The sequence below is a fragment of the Aedes albopictus genome, chromosome 3 (genome assembly GCF_035046485.1).
Source record: "Aedes albopictus strain Foshan chromosome 3, AalbF5, whole genome shotgun sequence".
Taxonomy (NCBI): domain Eukaryota; kingdom Metazoa; phylum Arthropoda; class Insecta; order Diptera; family Culicidae; genus Aedes; species Aedes albopictus.
In genome coordinates, this window is record NC_085138.1 from 195,971,420 (window position 1) to 195,980,752 (window position 9,333).

A 9,333-nucleotide genomic window follows, 5' to 3' on the forward strand; every position below is an offset into this window, starting at 1 on the left:
ACCGACGCCACGATATCACCGCTACCGAGACTTCCTCTCCGCGGCCACTTAATCGCTGTAAGGGTCGATCTCGACCGCAGGGCACCGGTATGAACTACGAAGCCGAACCCCTGGACCACCTCTTGTACTGCATCTGGACTAGCCATTCTCCGAGTCCACGCGCCAGCTCCTCTGTAGCTCCCAGACGATGTGGGTGATAGCCGTTGAAACGGCGTTCCAGCCAAACTCATCCCTACACATCCTCTGGACCAAGATGTTCGGAGTTGTGTCCTCCCCGCATGTGGCAAGCATGCGGTCACGCATTGTGCGAAAACGCGACACGAACAAAACGTGTTTCGCCGTTTCCTCTAAACCAATGCACACTGGGCATTCGGGAGAATCCGCATGGCCGAAACGGTGTAGATACTGTCGGAAGCAACCATGACCTGTAAGGACCTGTGTCAGGTGGAATGTAACTTCCCCATGGCGCATATTAATCCAACTATCTACCCCCGGTATCAACCTATGGGTCCACCTTCCTTTGGTGGAACTGTCCCACGCGCGCTGCCATTTGACCATAGAGGCCATCCTGACAGTCCTGCGTATGCCTCTTGTGCCGCGCATTTCGAAGCACTGCATGTCCTCACTGATAAGAATGCTGATAGGTACCATACCAGTAATGACGCAGAGAGCGTCGTGTGACACGGTACGGTACGCGCTCGCAACTCTCAGACACATGAGCCTGTAAGTACTTTCCAGCTTCCGTCGGTAGCATTCAGTATTTAGCGCGGTGCCCCACGCCGGGCCGCCATACCTAAGTATGGACGTAGCAACACTAGCCAGAAGCTTGAGCTTACTGGCGTACACCGCAGAGCTATTGGAAATCATCCGGGACAGTGCCGCAATAGCTGTGGAGGCTCTTTTACAGGCATAATCGACGTGGCTACCGAAGGTAAGCTTATCATCGATCATCACGCCCAAGTGTTTGACGGAGCGCTTTGACAGGTTAGTGCACTCTCCTACACTAATCTCCGTCTGCTGCTCCGACTTCAGGTTGTTAACAACCGTCACCTCTGTCTTGTGGTGGGCCAGCTCCAGTTTCCTGAACCGCATCCAGCCTCCACAACCTTGATCGAGTGGTTGGTAGTCAACTTTACCTCCTCGATCGTTTCACCGTAGACTTCGAGCGTAATGTCGTCGGCAAATCCGACAATCACCACTCCCACTGGGTACTATAACCTCAACACCTCGTCGTACATGACATTCCATAACACCGGACTCAGGATGGAATATTCCGGGACTTCTGAGGTTACGTGAAAGCACTTCCGACCCACCTCCGTGTCGTAGACTAGTACGCGATTCTGAAAGTAGCGTCTACGGTGGACCTCCCCTTCCGGAAGCCATACTGGTTGCTCGAAAGACCATTTACGCCCTCGGTGAACCTCAACATTCTATTGAGGATGATCTTTTTGAGCACCTTCCCCGCCGTGTCAATCAAGCATATTGGTCTATATGCCGACGGGTCTCCGGGTGGTTACCCCGCCTTTGGCAATTGTACCAGGCTCTGCCTCTTCCAAGCTTCTGGGAAAACTCCCTCGTCCAGGCATTTCTGCATAGTAGACCTGAACATCTCGGGAGCCTCTGCAATAGCTACTTTTAAGGCCAGGTTCGGCACTCCGTCCGGACCTGGGGCCTTACCTACGCTAAGGGACTTAGCTATCCCCGCAAGTTCCACATCGGTGACCCTCTCCTCATCGCCAGCCCCAGTCCCCGGCTATCCTACGAAAGGAGGCCAAGAACTAGGATCATGACGCGGAAAAAGTCATCCAATGATCCTCTCCAACATCTCTGGAGATTGCTCTGTAGGAGCCATCACACCTTTCGTCTTGGCCATAACGATCCTGTAGGCGTCACACCACGGGTTCGTATTGGCACTCTGACAGGGACCCTCAAAGCAGGCCTTTTTGCTTGCTCTTATCTCGGTCTTGAGCGCGGCATTTGCAGCGGCGAATACCACCCGCCGTTCGTTTCGCTCTTCCTCTGATCGTGCTCGCTGCATCCGCCGCCTAGCCCGTAGGCAGGCGCGGCGCAGGTCCGCAATCGCGTCGGTCCACCAGTAAGCCGGTGGCCTCCCATTTCTAGGATGGACTCGCCTAGGCATGGTCGCATCACACGCACATGAGAGCACCGCTACCAGCTCGTCGCCGTCTAAACCGATTAAGTTTCGCTCACGGCGGAGCGCCTCCCTAAATACCGTCAAAGTATGATATCTTCCACCTACGAGGGCTTGGCTTTGGCCTAGCCGCCTCTTCTTCTATCCGCTGTCTGCTGTTGTTGTAGTCGATACTGTAGCGAACCGCCAGGTGGTCGCTGTGAGTGTAGCCATTGTCTACTCTCCAGTTCGAACTACTTGTTAGGCCAGGACTACAAAAGGTCACGTCAATAATTGACTCCGCTCCGTTTCGACTATAGGTACTCTTGGTACCGACGTTGGCCAAGTCGACATCTAAGATGGCCAGTGTTTCTAGCAGGATCTGACCCCGCTGGTTCGTGAAACGGCTTCCCCATTCCACGGGCCAGGCATTAAAGTCACCCGCTATTACCACCGGCCTTCGCCCTGTTAGCACGGTCGTTAAGCGGTCCAGCATTTGCGTGAACCGCTCGACCGGCCACCGCGGAGGCGCATAACAGCTACAGAAGAAGACTTTGGCGACCACGAAGCCCTCATAGGTAGTAGACACCAACTCCTGCACGGGGTATTTACCCGTCGTCCATATCGCCGCCATTTTCCTGGTCCCATCCGAGACCCAGTTGCCGTTGCCGGCGGGTACTCGGTATGGGTCCGAAATGATGGCGATATCCGTCTTCCACTCAGAAACCGCCTGACAAAGCAGTTGCTGAGCCGCATCATAGTGACTTAGGTTCAGCTGCGTTACCTGCACTGTGATTTGCTGTTCGCTGCGGCTTTCTTGAAGGCCGGGCACCCTGAATCACCCATCGGATGTCTGTTTTTCGAGGATTTCCCGGTACAGATTATGCAGATGGGCGGACTCGTACAGCTTTGGGTCTTATGACCTTCATCGCCGCATCGCCTACACAGTTTGCGCCTGTCGGGACCTTTACAGTCCCACGACTTGTGTCCTGGTTCCAGACACCTGAAGCAAACCTCTGGTGGCTCGTGGAATGTCAGGTGACATACACACCAGCCCACCTTTATACTCCCTACTTTAACGGACTTTTTAACATCCGCCACAGGTAGCTGAACCAAAGCTATCTGTGTCCCTGCTGGCCCTCTCCGTAGCTTAACGGCTGCGGCGGCCACCTGCACATCGCACTGTTGCCGCAGTGCCGTGACGAGCTCTTCCACTTCGGTGATCTCGTTAATGTCCTTGACCTTCAGAGTCGCCTCATGTGTCAGAGCCCTCACCTGCACACCCTCACCATATACCCGCTGGATCAACCTAAGGGTCCACCTTCCTGTGGTGGAACTGTCCCGCGCGCACTGCCATTTTACCATGGAGGCCACCCTGGCAGTCCAACTTGTGCCTCTTTTTTATAGAATGAGGAAATCTGGCAACACCGTAGAAAAACCTCATTCTGCACTAGTGTGCACTAGTTACCTTACCTTGCCTCCGCGGTACGCCCGTAAGGGATAACTTCGTGTGCCTCTTGTACCGCGCATTTCGAAGTACTCTATGCCCACCCTGATAAGAATGCCGATAGGCACCATACCATACCAACGATCTCTACCCCCACCGGGAACTCTAACCTAAACCCCCCCTCGTACATGACATTCCATAACATCGGACCTGTGGGAATCCTGAGCGACCCACCTCTGTGTCGTTAACTAGTACTCGATTCTAGAAGTAACTTCCGAATCTTGTAAAGTATCCTCAGACTTGCGGGTATCCTCAGACGCAATTGTCAGCAAGTTGGCGCTATTGAACGCATTTCTTACATCCAGACGTCACTACTGCACAGTAGCGAATCCCCATTCTCTTACGCTGGAGCCAAATTTTACTATATATTTTTTACCCATTCTTAATGATGCAATCTAAACTTTCCGCTTCCTTTCAGTGGTTGGTATGTAGGGTAACTAAGGATATTATCGGCAGGTTTGTTCTCTTCGTCATGGGGGGTATTTGGGGACCAAATTGTCTGAAATTTGGGCATATAACTCAGCTTGGTTGGGAAGGATTTGAGACCAACATCAGAACATGTGAAAAGGGCCTAAGTGCTTTTTGTAAACAAACATGTTTCGGTCGCTGTAGGGCCCAACTGCATCCACCCACGCACATCAACACCCTTATCAGAAAGAGCAAATTTCGGGCTATCTGTTAGCCCTCTAATACCCAATCCCGCCTTTAGACGGGGTATAGTTTGAGTATTTTTGTAATTTTTGTTTCGTGGAAAATCAATTTTTTTATATTTTTGGCTGATATTTAGGACTGTTCTGTATATCTCAAAATGGTTTTTGGTGTATTTGAAAGCGTATTTACATTTTCTAAAAATCATTGAAAAATTGATGTTTTAGTCACCTTTCAGAAGTCATTGTTTATTTTGTATTGAATCGCTAAAATTAACACATTTTAAATTTTTCCCAAATTATTCTATCCTTGTTTAATAGTTTAAGGGAATCGGATACACTCTAAAATTATTTTCCTTAAAATTAAACGGAAAATAAAATTTTCTGTGAAAAAAATTTAAAATAATAATATTTCAACAATAATCATAAAATCTCAAAATGTTTTCATCTCAAAAAATTCGTTCCCCAAATTGACTTCCAGGAAAAATATAAAAGCGTGGGGATGCTCAAAAATAAAAATTAGAGAAATCAAAAACTAAAATTCACGAAATCGAGAATTAAAAAGAATCATCTTCCAAAACATGTTTAAATCGATTTTAGATGACGAAAAATGATATTTAGATTAAAATCAAAAATTTGGGTATTAGAGGGTTAAGGGCGCTGATGTTCGTGGGTGGATGCCACGCCATTGACACGCTTATGCCTATAGCATGGAGTGACAGTAGAGACATTAGGGGCCCAATTTCGTTTGATCAACACATTTCGGGGAAGTTTTAACAAAAGGGATGTTGACAACAATGCCTGTCAGTGGGTTGGTGGATGCAGTTGGGCCCTACAGTGATCGAAACATGTTTGTTTACAAGAAGCACTTTGGCCCTTTTCACATGTTACTCTGAGGTCAACAGGCTTCAGAAAATCCCCCATGACGAAGAGAACAAAACTACCGAAAATACGTAAGTTCCCCTACAAGAATTAAGCGAAATGGTGGCCTGATTGTAGTAGGGCCATTGATAAGACACAAATGATTCAATGGATGACAAATGAGCTCACTGTAGAATGCCAAATAAGAACGGCATTTCTAAAGAAATTAAAATTTTTGTTTAAAATAAACATACGAGGTATATAATCTGACGTCATGTGTGGAATATTCCAACGACGACGGTTGGTTGGCGATCATCGTGTTCACTGTCGCTGCGCAGAACTGAGAATCATCTACCGACTGGCTACCACGCGTTCCAAAAGAGCTTTGCGTCCCATCCAAACAAAACCTGGCCAAGTCAGCGACGACAACAGCAGCAGCTCGCTGAAAAGTTTCAATCCAAGAATCAGGTTTTCTTATTTGAAAAGTTGTCGTACGACTGCGCGGTGTTGCACATATCTTTCGACACACATGATCGCCACAGCTACGACGGCTTGTACATTTACCTTCGTATAACTGATTCGCATTGGTGTTGGTAGCTTGAAAGCTTTCCACCACTGGACCCAACCGATCGCGATCGCCACCCTGAGTCTGAGACCGAAAGGTATTTGTGAGTGACCTTTATTACGAAAACTACGACGACGGCGACTGGAAAGCAAGAACGAGATACCATACCCATCTTACCTTCTATAAAAAGCGATATGGCAAAGGAGATAGAAAAATCCCGCGACTCCCTGTCGAAACATTTGGCTAAGCTTTGGAATGCTGCACTAAGACACGCGCGCAGACTTAGGGAAGGAGGAGGTGATCAAGACGAGAGACCCACAAGAAGCACGGGCAGGTAATTCTTGTGTGTGCATCGATCGAAAGAGAAGAAAATAAAATAAATCATGCTGTTGCAATACGCATTATATGCATTTTTTGCTGCCTCCTTTGGCTTTGTGGGGATTAGTCGAAGAATTCCGAAACTGATGCTTATGGCATCGGTGGTGGTGGCGGTGGTTGAGGACCATTGAGGCTGACCGACCGCACAGCATAGAAGCACTTGTTCAGCGGTCTTCCCGAACAGGCACAAAATACACTGAGACCAATCAATTGAATAGTGCAAATGTTTAACGGACTTAGCCGAATTATACCGTAGAAAATGTATCAATATCTTCCAACTAAAAAAAGTACGCAGTCCTTTTCGCAATTATTAGCTTTTTTACGCCCTTCGATTTTCGCAAAATATTCCACTGTTTATGTTAGTGTTTCTCTTGGAGAATCTATCAGAAAATGAAGTCTTCAGAAATCTTTAAATTTTCTATATAAATTTGCTTAAGTTTTCCAGTTTCTCAGAAACTCCTCAAAGACCTTCTTAGACATTTACAATTCGCGCGACGTGAGACGAGACATAACACTTATAGTTCTTAGTAAGATTACACTAGTTTACAGTATTTTTGAACTCGATAAGCTGATAATCATTTTTGGTGTAGAATCATGCCCTGAGTTCAAAAATGCGAAGGAAAAAAATTACAGTAGAGCGGAAATGTTTTCGACTTTCCATACAAGGTTGATGATTTGAAATCGATTTTTGTTCTATTTTTAAGCAAAGTCGCTCACTGAGTGTTCAGTATTGTGTTGTTCTTTGCTGAGTATTGTGTTGTTCTTTACAGAGAAGAACAAGAATCAAGACAATTAGATTATCGGCATTGAACCACAAAAACCCCACAACAGTTGGTGAGATCTTTCTAATATTATTTATTTATTTATAAATAATTCTACTTCAGTATATTTACTTTATAACTGCATATAAGTTGAAAATTCGCTATTTTCAACATCCTTTCATCTATTGGAAGATGCTTCAGTTCTGGGCTCTTTCTAAGTTGATGAAGGGATTTATAAATGCTTGCAAGGACTTGGCCAGGTGTGTGGAGCTGAGTGAATCTATGACATTGTAGATAGTAGCGGCATCAGCAATGTCAATGGAAATTCAACTTTGCAACTCCATCCAAGATTTGTGCAAGTATTCATGCTATGCTATGCTATTTTTAAGCAAAGTCGCTCACTTGACACATCTCATTCTCCGTAATCAATGCTCCGATTTAGCTGATATTTTTACTGTATTTCGCCTACATATCGTCGGTTTCCTGCAATAAGGGCACAACTCAAAAAATGTGAATTTTCAGAATGAGCGTTTGAAAATTGGCAATCTTGAAGCACCTCCTTCAAGTTCACTTATTTTTCTCATTATTCGACAAAAGTAAACGAATTTTGATTGTTGTATCATGGAAAGGGACGTAAGGACTATCAGTTTCATGAATTTTGGATAACTATTTTTCATCGATTATTGAAAAAGTTGACTGATTTTGAGTTGTGCCTTTATTGCGGAAAATTGGTGAAAATGCAAAAATCTCTTGTTTCTCAACGAATTTCGGAACGGGTCTTTGTGAGATGAAAGTTTGCATAGATTTTCATCATTTGCCATCAAAATCTCAAAAATGACAAATTTTGAGTTGTGCCCCTATTGCAGGAAACCGACGATATGACATGTGAAATAAACAATGAGAAAGATTTTTTTTATTTTTTTTCTCATTGAAAAAAATACATACATGTCTTCAATATATTTTTGGAAATTTTGCTAAAATTTAAGGAGATCATTCCTAAAACTCGCCAATTTTTTGAATTTCATCAATCTGACGTAACACCTGCATTCAGATGGTCGAAGGGTATTATATTCAGCTCTTAATATATGAAAAAAGATTTAAAATTGGTTGAACAAAACGCAAGATATTTGAATTTTAGTTAATTCCATATTTTAAAAAGTTGTAAAACTCAATATTGAGCTAAAACTCAAAAACTGTTCTACTTATTTTTTTTTGCAACACGGTTTCGAAATCAGTGCTAAATTGTGCTTCATAAGTTTTGGTCATTGACAGAAGTTCACGACTTTCGTTTTATTTTGTAAACTAGTGTTATTAGTAAGTATTTTCGGTTCATCCTCGTCGTGGTTTCTCTGTTGGTCGCTGATGATGATGCAAGTGACGGAGTTTTATTAGCTGACGAACTTTTTTAATTTTTTGTCGTTGGTCGGTGGCGGAACTGATGGTTACCAACCCTGGTTCTTACAATCGTTAAGATATTACAATTTACCTTTCGTCGACCGGTTTCGGGCGCGATGTCGCCGAATGTCGTTACTGTTCCTACGTTTGCACAAATCATGAAATTTTGATACCGTAAACCGAGGTCAAATTGATCAGCGGGGTGAAATTGATCATTCGGGTACTACATTGTAATTCCATACTGGGAACTCTTAAGCGTCGTAATGATCTTAAACTATTTACGTCATCTGATTCGTAGATGTCTACAGATGAGTGTAGACTTATAAATTTTTAGAAAAAAGTTAGTTTTGCCTTATTTTTTTAACCCTCGACTGATCGCGCTGTTGTATTTTGTACAACACCCTGACAAAATCTCGCTTTATGTACTCAGCCTTAGCGTGGTGCTGGTGGTGCTGGCCAACCGCGCGAGTTACGGAAGGTTAAGGAATTTGCAATGTATTTCTCATTTAGCTGGAATCATTGCTACTAAACAATTGATTGCTAATAGGACTTCCCGTAAATTCTCTGTTTTAAAATTTTTGTGGAGCCTTGGTTGGGATGTTATGCAGCTAATCAGAACATGAAATAGTTATAAGAAGTTCATTTTATGATGAAATAATCATTTATTGTGATAGAAATCACTTATTTCAAATGAAATTGCCTACCTTTGGGCGTTTTAGGGGAAATTTCAAAGTGCATTTAAAGTCTTGAATTCACTAGTTGTAAGATTTTAGACGCGTTATTCGGTTTAAGAAGAGCAAAATTAAGCGGAGAAGGAAATTTTCCTTTCCAACCGATGCTTAATTGTATACTGATCAATTTCGCCACAAAGTGGAATTTCCAATTTTATGATATTTGGAGTTATTTAACTTAAAGTTGAAATTTATTGAACAAATTTCTGTTACGTGGTTCCATGGAGATCTACAAGGTACTGGTTTTACAGAAATTCTTTTGACAATATTTGAACAGGCACTGATGTTATCCGCAAAATTTGACCAGCATGGGGGATTGGCCTTATTTATTCGAAACGATTTAAAGTTCAATCTATG

At 44.1% G+C, this 9,333-nt stretch overlaps 1 protein-coding gene across 1 annotated transcript in view; it reads right to left on the minus strand.

The window, feature by feature from the left end:
* The window catches only part of LOC109411600 (tight junction protein ZO-1), a gene marked incomplete in the record, with an annotated part of 419,854 nt that overhangs the window by 261,757 nt on the left and 148,764 nt on the right, over positions 1-9,333 (minus strand).